This window comes from Mchenga conophoros, linkage group LG13, assembly GCF_057382185.1.
Source record: "Mchenga conophoros isolate Kocher_MC1m ecotype Shallow Benthic linkage group LG13, M_conophoros_male_GT1.1, whole genome shotgun sequence".
NCBI lineage: Eukaryota > Metazoa > Chordata > Actinopteri > Cichliformes > Cichlidae > Mchenga > Mchenga conophoros.
Window position 1 is genome coordinate 33,460,770 of NC_140538.1, and position 13,767 is coordinate 33,474,536.

At 42.4% G+C, this 13,767-nt stretch overlaps 1 protein-coding gene across 1 annotated transcript in view; it reads right to left on the minus strand.

Annotated features, from left to right (window-relative positions):
* The window catches only part of LOC146561777 (heterogeneous nuclear ribonucleoprotein L-like), an 84,834-nt gene that overhangs the window by 59,137 nt on the left and 11,930 nt on the right, over positions 1-13,767 (minus strand). The window lies entirely within an intron of this gene.

Below are 13,767 nucleotides of genomic sequence, written 5' to 3' on the forward strand. Positions count from 1 at the left end.
TGAAAGCTGAAGGCTCTGCCTCCCTTCTACTTTTAAATACCTTAGGAACAACAAGTAAGTGCGAGAGTGAAGTGTTCTCTTGGGTGATAGAGTACTATAAGGTCTATCTCAATTTAGAAGCCTATATTAGAGGTTATCCAGGTCTTTGTCTTTAATACATTTCTGCAATTAGGAGGTAACACATACCTCCTAATTGCTATGTGTTATCTGGCATTATAGACCAATAAAGCTGGGTGTCATCTGCATAGCAGTGAAAATGTATGGTATGCCTTCTAATGACACCGTCAAAAGAAAACACTGAATAATGTAAACAAAACTGGGCCTAGCACTGAACCCTGTGGAACTCCATAATTAACCTCAATATGTGACTCTACATGAAAAAAGGAGTCTATCGGATAAATGTGATACAAACCACTGCAGCGCAGTACCTGTAATACCTACAGCATGTTCTAATCGCTCTAATAGGATATTATGGTCGACAGTATCGAACGTTGCACTGAGGTCTAGCAGGACAAGCACAGAGATGAGTCCACTGTCAGAGGCCATAAGAAGATCATTTGTAACCTTCACTAAAGCTGTTTCTGTGCTGTGATGAGCTCTGAAACCTGACTGAAACTCTTCCAATAAGCCATTCCTCTGCAGATGATCTGCAGACAACTATTCTTTCAAGGATGTTTGATATGAAAGGAAGGTTGGAGACTGAAAGAAATCCAGAAAGAAAGAACACCGCAAATAAAAAGGCCTCCACGGCAAAGACAAACTTTCAAAAAACAGAAAGTCTAGCAAAGTGTTGCTCAAGACCAGTTTAAAAATGACAAGAAAGTCTGGCTCCTTGGAAGGAAAATATACATGAAAATGAGAAGTAGCTTAAGACTTTTACACAGTATATAAGTGTATAAAACACCTAAAATAAAGTTTTTTAAAAGGGTGATTTTTAAAGCAAAATGATGAATTACAGCCATTTTTATATGCAGTCCCTTATATTCTGAGGCACAAAGGAAAATATATCGAGTTTTTAAATACATTGATATATTTTTATACAAGATATGAGATGTGACAATATCATTTATATCAATATAGTCTATGTTACGTTATAATTATACTTGTGGAGCCGCAAGTTTGCCTCTCTTTCGTCCACTTCTGTCTCTACGCCTCGCCTCTCTCCTTCACTGAACATGACTCCCCATCGCTTCACCTGCAGGCAACGACAGGACAGACACAGCAGCTATCAAAGAGGAGCTGCTCGGTAAAAAGAAAACATTTGGAGATTACTATTTTAGTGCTACAGCGTTACTCTGTTTAAAAGGATGTTAACGCTATAGTTGCATTACCCGGGGCTATCTGTGGTAACTCGTTAACAGAGATTTGCCGCGTTAATGCAGTTATGACGTTAACTTCATTTTAACGAGATTAACGAAATCTGAAAAATCGACAGTGCGCCTCATGTTTGAATTCTGCTTGTGCTTACTGACCTCAAACCGATTTTATGTGGTAGGAGCCTCGCGGAGTAATACATATTGTGCTTCAACGTAATATTGTTGCTAATTATTTGGCATTATTGCAGCAAACCAGCCTATGAAATGGATGAAACACATCATTACTGGGTTCCAGCGCTACACAAGGGCCACTCCGAAATCCTTGCTTCAAACATACCACCATGCCAATCAGATTACTTCTTGCATGTGAGGGTGAAGGGGTGACCCTTCTGGATAAGACAGAGAAGGTTTGCTGCGTTTGGCGAACAGTGTGGTAGTAAAACCAGGGACAAATGAAAATCGCTACTGTTAAATATTATAAATATAAAATATGTTAAATATAAATAGCAGTAATTTTTCAGAAGATACAGTAAATTAAGTAGTGTTAGTAGTGGGTGATATCATGTAAATGCTGTCATGTGTAAACATTGTCTTTTATAAACTATAAATGACATCATTGTAACTGATGTGATTTTCTTTAAAGTGGTTTTAATTAAAGAAAAAAGGCAAACATTTGTTTGTTTCTTTATTCAACTTTTGAACAGTGGGACTCAGTCAGTACATATTCAGTAAATGAACATATACATATATAGTACATATTCAGTAAATGCAAATTATTTACACAGCAGTGCACTACAGGCATAAATCTAGACCCCTAGATAAAACATTATGGGTCATTCCCACAACCCACAGCTTTACTGTGTTCCAGCAAAGTATCCAATAGCAGTGACGACTCCTCCACAGTAGCAGGTGGGATTTTTCTGTTTTGAGGACGGCTCCTTTTACCTGTCACTACAGATGGTCTGTTTATGTTTTGATTGAGAGCCTTTTTTGGGCAGCTGAAGAGGAGACGTCTATCTTATGGCCAACCTCTGGCTGTATCTTGGTCACATTACCCAGCAAACCCCAGTATGAAGGTTCATCTGTAACAGTCCTGGTGCCATGGATCAGCACTGTTGCAGCGACATGGCTGCAGGTCTCCGCGACTCCGGCCTTACAGCTGCAGTGGGCGTCTTCAACCTTCCCTGTGATGCTCACAGTGACCCATGGCTGCAATGCTGGTTCATTCAGTCTTTGAGAGTGCAGGACCTGAAACATACAAAGTTAATTTAAAGACAAGAACTATAATGAGCCAAGGCCGACACAAATGTGTTTGATCTACTTTCTAATCCATTTATCACAAATGTAACAAAGTGTTTAGAAAGTTAGCACATACATGTCATTTTTCATTTCTTTATGTGTCCATCTATAGAACGCTGCAGGTTATAGTGTAAATCTGCCTGCAGAAAATGAACCTAAAGTATGTAATGCAAGGATGTCATCACTTTAGAGATGGAGAAAGCATAAAGTTTGACTTTAAGTGACAATTATGGACACGTAATATGATAAGGAGATTCTGCAGGTCATTGATCAATGTATAAAACTAAAATAAAATTTACTTTTAGTGACACACGATACAAACACGGAAGCAAGATGTATAATTAGGATTATTTATAATAAATATGAATAAATTAGTGTAATTTCTTTAACCATAGAGAATGACTAAATCCTTCAGGACAATGTCACATCAATGCACTGAACTCACTGTGTTATCCCTCTAACAGCCTCCACATGTTCTCACTGTAGTTTCCCCCATGAATGAATTTATGCTGCACTAATCTGAATGTTTGCAGGGAAATCAAACGCATTTTACTCGCAGTACTCGAGCTGACTTACCTTTGTTTGAATGACGACGTACTCACAAATCTTGTACCCAATCTTTGGTGAATTGGATGTGTCCCTCCAGAGATCTATAATTGCGAAACTGGTTCACCTTGCATGCGCTGACTCCACAGACAAGGTACGAGAATATGTCAGGCTACGTCAATAGCAGTTGGTCTTCGGGGTTTCTACTCCACGGCCGTATTTCAAACAGGTCCACATTTCCAATGCACGCTATTTTCTGCAAGTACCGTCTCTTTGCATCCGGACGCAAGCTGTCTCTGTACCGTCCTTTTTCTTTTAAACTGCTTTTAAGCATGTTTCTAGCAACCGTCCTTCCAATACAGTGTCTTCGTTTTGATTTGTGGCCCAGAAAAATGGCGCCACGCTCCCACAATAGCTTGTGGCGTGACTTCAACTCCAAAGCCCTACAAGGACCACAAATGGCACCTGTAAGAGACACGGTTAGGAAGCGGATTCAAACTCCAGGCTGTCGGTCACGCAGTAGAACTTGGGAACAGAGCAGCTGTGAAATCTGTGTTTGTTATTATGCTCAGTGTCTGTTAGTTTACATTTTGACTGCACAGCTTTTTGTTGTGCACAAAAACAACATAGTTTTATTTTATTTATGGAGCATTATTATTTAATAAATATTGATCATTTATTTCTGAGTAATTGTTTCATGTACATCTGCGCTGTATGTTAATAAAAGTGCCTGTGTGACATCTGGGACACAGCTTTGACTAAGAACTCTCTTTTCGTATATCGCCATCCAGCTAAAGAATATCGAGATATGAATTTTGGGCCACATCAGCCACCCCTACCTACAACTTGTCTGACATAGAGTCGATTAGCCTGGAACTGATTCTGAGCAAAGTTGCATAAATCAGTCTGCTGAAAAGTTAGACCCATTAGGGTTCATTAGGATAGAGAAAAAAATCTGTTCAAAGATGAAGCTAATAATATTACTCAACAATGGTATAAAGTGTGGAATATATAAGGTTTGTTTTCACAGCCAGTGTGTGGAATGCAGGAGAAAACAATCTAAATGTAACGAACTCAAATGTCTCACCTGTCAGAGGTGACTGGTGACAGGTTTGTATATTTGCACACAGCCGGTGCTTCAGTGTGTCAGTTTATAATGGATGAACCTACTTGCAAAACCAGTCAGTGCTGCCTGTACGAAAATTAATCAGTGGAAGTTTGAAACAGTTGGGAATATCTTAATGTTTCGCTTTGAACCAGGAAATCAGGGGTCAGTGAAGGGCAGCAGCACTGGGATAAGCCAATCATGGAAGAAAGGTTTTGCTGTCACTGCTGAATTTAGGGGTAAGTGAAAACCAGAGGACAGAGAGAGAGATTCTAGTCACATGTTCAGTTTTCTCAACGTTTTTGTATCTTGTATATTTCCTCAGACATTCTCTTGTAAATTGTAATGTGCTCCCTGCTATATTGATATCATTATCTTTCTACTATCCAACCCATCCCCCGTCCTTCCTCTTTCTGTCCTTCTCATTCACATTGACATTCCTTTTAATCTATTTATAGAGGCAGATGGCTCATCTAAGTGTTTGGAGAGGAAAAACAGGGCATGAGACTAAATTTTCTTTCTGTTGACCAGGCTGCTGGCTTCTTTCTTTCAGGCATTTGAACAATGAAGCTATTATGTCTTTAACTACATGGCATGTGAACTGTTAAGGCTTTTATGAAGAAAAACACAGAATTATCATTTCTAAACTGGGCTATGCAATATTCATAACTGTAAAGTACTTTGATACAGGATTATATGCACACCTGCAGCTTGTTTCAATAAAATATGAAATAACTAGAAGTTTCTCCTCTGCAATGATTTTATTTGCCGAACACCAATCAGTACCAGTATCAGCTGCTCTCCAATGAGTCTCTAACCCTGTGGATGAACTCCAACTCCTGTTTGTAGCAACAAAGCTAAATATGCTACTAAGAATAACTTTCCAGGTTATCTTCCCACGTCTCGGTAGGAGAAAGCATACAGCATTTAAGGTCGATGTTCCCATATGTGTTTTATTTCCCAACTACTCTAACAAAGAGGTTCAGATTATTATTGAGATGCAAAATGCTTCATTGCTTTAGTGACTGCATGAAGTCTTAATAATTCACACATATACATTTTCCTTCAGTGGGTTTTCTTGATAATTACTGTTGTAGCCTAGTCTCTGCTATCCTCCTTATACTCAAACCTAACTGTTCTGAGCTTTGATTATGATCTGTTAAATAAAAAGTCCAAACTGAATCCTCAATAATGTTGCTGTTAAATGCCCTGTGTACTATTATAAAATATTAAACAAGACCAACAGAACTGCTTCACTTACTTGACAGCCTGGTTCACTTGCTTTACGTACTCTGACTGCACACTGTGGGCTCACAGCAACAGCTTCCAGATTCAGCTGCCATATCTGAAACTCCAGAGCTTTTTATTAGCTTAGCTGATGAAGAAATAATCAAGCACCACCCACGGCCGCCTGTGTTACAGGTTCTGAGTCAACTGTCCACTGAAAGGCACTCTGGGAACTTCAGATGTACCGCTATAATTGTTCAATGATTAAGACAATGTTTTTGTTCACCCCCTTTAATTAAAGCTGAGATGAGCAACACAATAGCAAAATGACATCTATAACAATGATGCTGTGATAATATTTTAGTTCATCAGATAAACAGCACATTTAACAACACTGCGTTTGTGTTTTTAAACCAGGCACCATGTTTAGTGTACCAACGAGTTTGGCCCCAGTCACTGGCAGGGTTCGGGTGATGCTTCTCCTAGTATGACATGGACTTTACTTAGTTCTAATTCAGTTCCATGCCAGTTTTGTGCACAACTGGTCATTTGTTAATTCAACCAGCTTTGGTGCTTAGCAGCTAAGCTATCTGGCCACTCCTAATGTTCCTCTCCGTTTCTTGTTTGAATTTCTCCTTGTGTTTCTTGCCTATTACTCAAACTGATTTTGCTTGGTAATTCAATATTTTTTTTAATTTTATTTTGGGCTCCTCACCTTTATTTGATAGCGCATTGATGATTAACAGGAAAGTAGGGGGAGAAATTGGAGGAAGATATGCAGCAAAGGGCCTTATGTCTCAGTCGAGCCTGAGCTGCTGCATTCACGTATAAGACTATTATTATTATTATTATAATTTTATATGCATACATATATATATACAGGGAGTGCAGAATTATTAGGCAAGTTGTATTTTTGAGGAATAATGTTATTATTGAACAACAACCATGTTCTCAATGAACCCAAAAAACTCATTAATATCAAAGCTGAATGTTTTTGGAAGTAGTTTTTAGTTTGTTTTTAGTTTTAGCTATTTTAGGGGGATATCTGTGTGTGCAGGTGACTATTACTGTGCATAATTATTAGGCAACTTAACAAAAACAAATATATACCCATTTCAATTATTTATTTTTACCAGTGACACCAATATAACATCTCCACATTCACAAATATACATTTCTGACATTAAAAAACAAAACAAAAACAAATCAGCGACCAATATAGCCACCTTTCTTTGCAAGGACACTCAAAAGCCTGCCATCCATGGATTCTGTCAGTGTTTTGATCTGTTCACCATCAACATTGCGTGCAGCAGCAACCACAGCCTCCCAGACACTGTTCAGAGAGGTGTACTGTTTTCCCTCCTTGTAAATCTCACATTTGATGATGGACCACAGGTTCTCAATGGGGTTCAGATCAGGTGAACAAGGAGGCCATGTCATTAGTTTTTCTTCTTTTATACCCTTTCTTGCCAGCCACGCTGTGGAGTACTTGGACGCGTGTGATGGAGCATTGTCCTGCATGGAAATCATGTTTTTCTTGAAGGATGCAGACTTCTTCCTGTACCACTGCTTGAAGAAGGTGTCTTCCAGAAACTGGCAGTAGGACTGGGAGTTGAGCTTGACTCCATCCTCAACCCGAAAAGGCCCCACAAGCTCATCTTTGATGATACCAGCCCAAACCAGTACTCCACCTCCACCTTGCTGGCGTCTGAGTGGGACTGGAGCTCTCTGCCCTTTACCAATCCAGCCACGGGCCCATCCATCTGGCCCATCAAGACTCACTCTCATTTCATCAGTCCATAAAACCTTAGAAAAACCAGTCTTGAGATATTTCTTGGCCCAGTCTTGACGTTTCAGCTTGTGTGTCTTGTTCAGTGGTGGTCGTCTTTCAGCCTTTCTTACCTTGGCCATGTCTCTGAGTATTGCACACCTTGTGCTTTTGGGCACTCCAGTGATGTTGCAGCTCTGAAATATGGCCAAACTGGTGGCAAGTGGCATCTTGGCAGCTGCACGCTTGACTTTTCTCAGTTCATGGGCAGTTATTTTGCGCCTTGGTTTTTCCACACGCTTCTTGCGACCCTGTTGACTATTTTGAATGAAACGCTTGATTGTTCGATGATCACGCTTCAGAAGCTTTGCAATTTTGAGACTGCTGCATCCCTCTGCAAGATATCTCACTATTTTTGACTTTTCTGAGCCTGTCAAGTCCTTCTTTTGACCCATTTTGCCAAAGGAAAGGACGTTGCCTAATAATTATGCACACCTGATATAGGGTGTTGATGTCATTAGACCACACCCCTTCTACATACATATACATATATATACATACATATATACATACATATACATACATATATATACATACATATACATACATATATACACATATATACATATATATATACACATATATATACACATACACACCCAGCACGCCCCTGCGGGCGGTTTATCCTTCAAGCTCGGGTCCTCTACCAAAGGCCTGGGAGCTTGAGGGTCCTGCGCAGTATCTTAGCTGTTCCCAGGACTGCGCTCTTCTGGACAGAGATCTCCGATGTTGTTCCCGGGATCTGCTGGAGCCACTCGCCTAGCTTGGGAGTCACCGCACCTAGTGCTCCGATTACCACGGGGACCACCGTTACCTTCACCCTCCACATCCTCTCGAGCTCTTCTCTGAGCCCTTGGTATTTCTCCAGCTTCTCGTGTTCCTTCTTCCTGATATTGCTGTCATTCGGAACCGCTACATCAATCACTACGGCCGTCTTCTTCTGTTTGTCTACTACCACTATGTCCGGTTGGTTAGCCACCACCATTTTGTCCGTCTGTATCTGGAAGTCCCACAGGATCTTAGCTCGGTCATTCTCCACCACCCTTGGGGGCATCTCCCATTTTGACCTCGGGACTTCCAGGTTATACTCGGCACAGATGTTCCTGTACACTATGCCGGCCACTTGGTTATGGCGTTCCATGTATGCCTTGCCTGCTAGCATCTTGCACCCTGCTGTTATGTGCTGGATTGTCTCTGGGGCATCTTTACACAGCCTGCACCTGGGGTCTTGCCTGGTGTGATAGACCCCAGCCTCTATGGATCTTGTGCTCAGAGCTTGTTCTTGTGCTGCCATGATTAGTGCCTCTGTGCTGTCTTTCAGTCCAGCTTTGTCCAGCACTGGTAGGATTTCTGGATATCAGCCACCTCCTCTATCTGCCGGTGGTACATACCGTGCAGGGGCCTGTCCTTCCATGATGGTTCCTCGTCTCCCTCCTCTTTCTTGGGTTTCTGCTGCCTGAGGTATTCACTGAGCACTCGGTCAGTTGGGGCCATCTTCCCAATGTATTCTTGGATGTTCGTTGTCTCATCCTGGACTGTGGTGCTGACACTCACCAGTCCCCGGCCCCCTTCCTTCTGTTTAGCGTACAGCCTCAGGGTGCTGGACTTGGGGTGAAACCCTCCATGCATGGTAAGGAGCTTTCTTGTCTTTATGTCAGTGGCTTCTATCTCCTACTTTGGCCAGCCTATTACCCCAGCAGGGTACCTGATCACGGGCAGGGCGTACATGTTGATGGCCCGGATCTTGTTCTTACCATTCAGCTGACTCCTCAGGACTTGCCTGACCCTCTGCAGGTACTTGGTGGTTGCAGCTTTTCCAGCGGCCTCTTCATGGTTCCCATTCGCCTGCGGGATCCCCAAGTACTTGTACCGTATTTTCACGACCATAAGACGCACTGTACTAAAAGGCGCAGTCTCAGTTATGTGTGCCATTACTGTATTTAACACACACATAAGGCGCACTGGATCATAGGGCGCATACAAGTACCGTATGCGTATTTAAAAATAAAGCGGGAGCAAACCTGAGTTCGGTACCTTACTCACATTTTTATTACCAGTAATTGTCATCATCAACAACACACAAGCATACAAGTGTGCGTATTTAAAAATAAAGCAGGAGCAAAACAAAGTTTGGTACTCACATTTTTATCATCAATCAAACCCATGGAAGTCCTCATCCTCTGTGTCTGAAATGAACAGCTGCGCTAAATCTCCATCAAACATGCCAGGTTCACTTTCTTCACCGTCAGAGTCACTTTCCGTGCCGTGCGGCTCCTCGGAAATGATGCCGGCTTTTGCGAAAGCTCGAACAACAGTGCCAGCAGACATGTTAGCCCAAGCATCTACAATCCATTCGCAAATTGTGGCGTAACTCGCCCGGCGCTGCCTTCCACTCTTGGTGAAACTGTGGTCTCCATCGGTCATCCATCGCTCCCAGGCCGCTCGCAGCCTTACTTTGAACGGGCGGTTCACACCGATGCCCAGCGGTTGGAGTTCCTTTGTCAGGCCTCCTGAATGACAGCAAGCTCACAGTTCATTTGTTTCACTAGTTTTTTCACATCGGCTGTGAGATGGGCACGCATAGAGTCACAGATTAAGAGCGATGGTGATGCGTGGAAAAAACCACCTGGTCTCCTTACATACACCTCCCTCAGCCACTCTTTCATCATTTCCTCATCCATCCAGCCCTTTTCATTTGCCTTAATGATGATTCCTGCTGGAAACTTCTCTTTAGGCAAAGTCTTTCTCTTAAAAATCACCATAGGCGGCAGTTTCTGTCCATTAGCATGGCAGCCAAGCACAACAGTGAAAGAAGACTTTTTGTGCCCCGTTGTGCGTATCGCTACCGTGCTGGTCCCCTTCTTCTCCACAGTGTGACTCACCGGGATGTCAAAAGTGAGCGGGACCTCGTCCATGTTAGTGATGTGGCTGGGCTGGATGTTTTTGTCGCCGATGTGTTTGCTGCAGTAGGAGCGGAAGTTGGCCAGCTTTTCCTTATAATCCGCTGGAAGTTGCTGCGCTACCGTAGTCCTGGTCCGGATGGAAAAATGGCACCGTTTCATAAAAAGTGAAAGTGAAACTGCTTTTAGCCGAATGGTGACCGTCGAAACGCTTCTCCCGCTTGTTCTTTGCTCGATGATCCACCGCTCGAGTCTTTCCTCCAACTCGGGCCACCTCGCCTTATGTCCGCGAAAACTCAGCTGCGTTTTCTTGACCTGCCGGAGCTTGTTTTCTAGCTTCCTCCATTTGCGAACCATCGATTCGTTAATCTTAAATTCTCTCGCCGCTGCTCGATTTCCATGTTCCTCCGCGTAGCTGATGGCCTTCAGTTTAAACTGTGCTTCATAAGCGTGTCTCTTTGCCATTTTCAGGGTTGCGCCCACACTTCACCCTTTAGCGTTCTCATGGTGTTCTCTACTACGTCCTCCTTACAACACACAGGGCGCACTGCGCTATAGGGCGCGCCGTACTTTTTGAAGAAAATCTAAGACTTTTAAGTGCACCTTATGGTCGTGAAAATACGGTAACTGTCCTCTATGTCTGCAATGTTGCCTTCTGGTAGTTCAATCCCCTCAGTTCTGACTACCTTCCCTCTCTTTGTTACCATCAGACTACACTTCTCCAGTCCGAACGACATTCCAATGTCATTGCTGTATAGCCTGGTAGTGTGGATCAGTGAATCGATGTCTCGTTCACTCTTGGCATACAGCTTGATGTCATCCATGTACAGGAGGTGGCTGACAACTGCTCCGTTCCGTAGTCGGTATCCGTAGCCAGTCTTGTTAATGATCTCACTGAGGGGGTTCAGGCCTATGCAGAACAGCAGTGGGGACAGAGCATCTCCTTGGTAGATCCCGCACTTGATGGTGACTTGTGCTATGGGCTTGGAGTTGGCCTCTAGTGTTGTACGCCACATCCCCATTGAGTTCCTGATGAAGGCTCTTAGGGTCCCATTGATCTTGTACAATTCTAGGCATTCCAGTATCCAGCTGTGGGGCATTGAGTCATAGGCCTTCTTGTAATCAATCCAGGCAGTGCACAGGTTGGTCAGTCTGGTCTTGCAGTCTCGGCTGATTGTTCTGTCTACCAGTAGCTGGTGTTTTGCGCCTCTGGTATTCTTGCCAATTCCTTTCTGTGTCCCGCTCATGTATTGACCCATGTGCCTGTTCATCTTAGCCGATATGATGCCTGACAGGAGCTTCCATGTAGTACTGAGGCAGGTTATTGGTCGGTAGTTGGAGGGGACCGGTCCCTTCTTGGGGTCCTTGGGGATCAGGACCGTCCGGCCTTCAGTTAGCCATTCCGGGTGTCTTTCGTTAACTAGCAGCTGGTTCATTTGTGCTGCCAGACGCTCGTGGAGTGCAGTCAGCTTCTTTAGCCAGTAGGCATGAACCATGTCGAGACCCTTTCTTGGATATCTGCCACTGTGATGGTTACTGGACCCTGTTCAGGGAGGTCGCTGTGGTCTGCCCTCAGATCCTCTAGCCACTGAGCATTGCCGTTATGGGTTGCATCCTTCTCCCATATGCTCTTCCAGTATTGCTCCGTCTCCAGCCTTGGTGGTGCTGTTCTCTTATTGTTCCCTTGCCACTGAGAGTACACCTTTGCTGGTTCTGTGGAGAACAGCTGGTTTATTCTCCTGCCTTCTATCTCTCTGGTGTACCTCCTCAAGCGGCTGGCCAAGGCTGTGAGTCTTTGCTTGGCAGTTTCCAAGGCCTCAGGTATGGACAGCTTGCTGTATTTCTTAGGCACCTTATTTATATATATATATATATATATATATATATATATATATATATATATATATATATATATATATATATATATATATATATATATTACGATCTGGGCTTTCAACGATCATTAAAAATGACTGAGCCGATTATTAGCCCCTCCCTCATGCTTTACTCTCGCGCTGCTCCATGTGACAAATCGAGCGCACCTCTCGGCATTTCGAACACGCGTCACAACAATTAAGAGGACCCGAGGGAAGCTCGGAAAGCTAAGCAGAAGTTATTTGGAGAGGAGAGTGACTGCCGTTGGTTAAAAAGAGGTAAAAAAAAAAACTTCAGTGGTGTGGAAACATTATGGGTTCAGTCAGACGTGGATCAAGTAGACACAGTGTGTAAACTTTGCTACAGTGTAGCTGCACCACAGAGCAACACTGCAAAGTTCACTAAACACAGATGTTTACATTTTTCATTTATTTTTTATATTGCAAACATTTGCACTGTTATCAGTATTTGCACACTGTTTTATATTATTTTTTGACAATCTTTAAAGTCATTATTCAACACATTGTTATTGTTAAATAAATATCGTCAAATAATCGAGATCTCAATTTCAGTGAAAATAATCGTGATTATCATTTTTGCCATAATCGAGCAGCCCTATATATATATATATATACACGTTAACGAGCTAACTGCGCTAACACACTAGCTCCCACCCATGTAATTGAGCATTGCATGGCACATCCAACATACTTTACTTTAGTCCATGACTCGCTTACCTTCAGGGTCATACGTCACATGAAAACCAAAATAATTCCAAACGCCAGATCTGAATGAGGGTGGGGGAGGTCCATGTTGCAAGGAGAGCTTAACTTCTGTCTTGCTAGCTTGCCCTGCGCTCTTCCTTCTGACGATGCTGTCTGTGTTGAGCGCTCAGTGGATCTGCGCTCGACAGTGCAGCCTAGGCAGAGTAGTCGAACGCAGATTCACTGAGCGCTCAACACAGACAGCATCGTCAGAAGGAAAGTTGATAAAATAAATTACAAATGTTGTATTGTTCGATACATATGCGTACCGAACCGAAAGCACTGTATCAAACGGTTCAATATTGATACGAATATCGTTGCACCCCTAATATATACACATATATATATATATATACACATATATATATATACACACATATATATATATATATATATATATATATACACACATATATATATATATGTATATATATATATATATATATATATATATATATATATATATATGCAAATATGGCCAAAAAAGGCTAATTTTACTGTTTTAAAAAAATTCAATATTTAAGTAATGTGATACTGACCCAAAGCAGAAGCTTCTTATCTAGTCAGTACAAGGAGCGTCCCAGAAGGTTTTTCCAGCCTAAGAAGAGCCTTGAAGGCTGTTCACAGATCAGTTGTAGTTTCACCATATCCTGAGTCACTGTCAGCTGACAGCTGACTTCAGCATCCCTGGTTGGCCACCGAGGCTGATTTTTGACTCCTATCTAGAGTGGCCTCACCGGCCTTGCTACACAGCAAATTCAAAAGTGTTAAATGTTTTGGTGTTAATAGTCTTCTTGCAAAAGTAGAGTTAATTTTACTCTAAGCAGAGTCACATTCTTTTAATGTAACTCTGAGGTGTAAAATGATAGTAGTTAAAATCGAGTGTTAAAAATGAGTGTCTCTATGT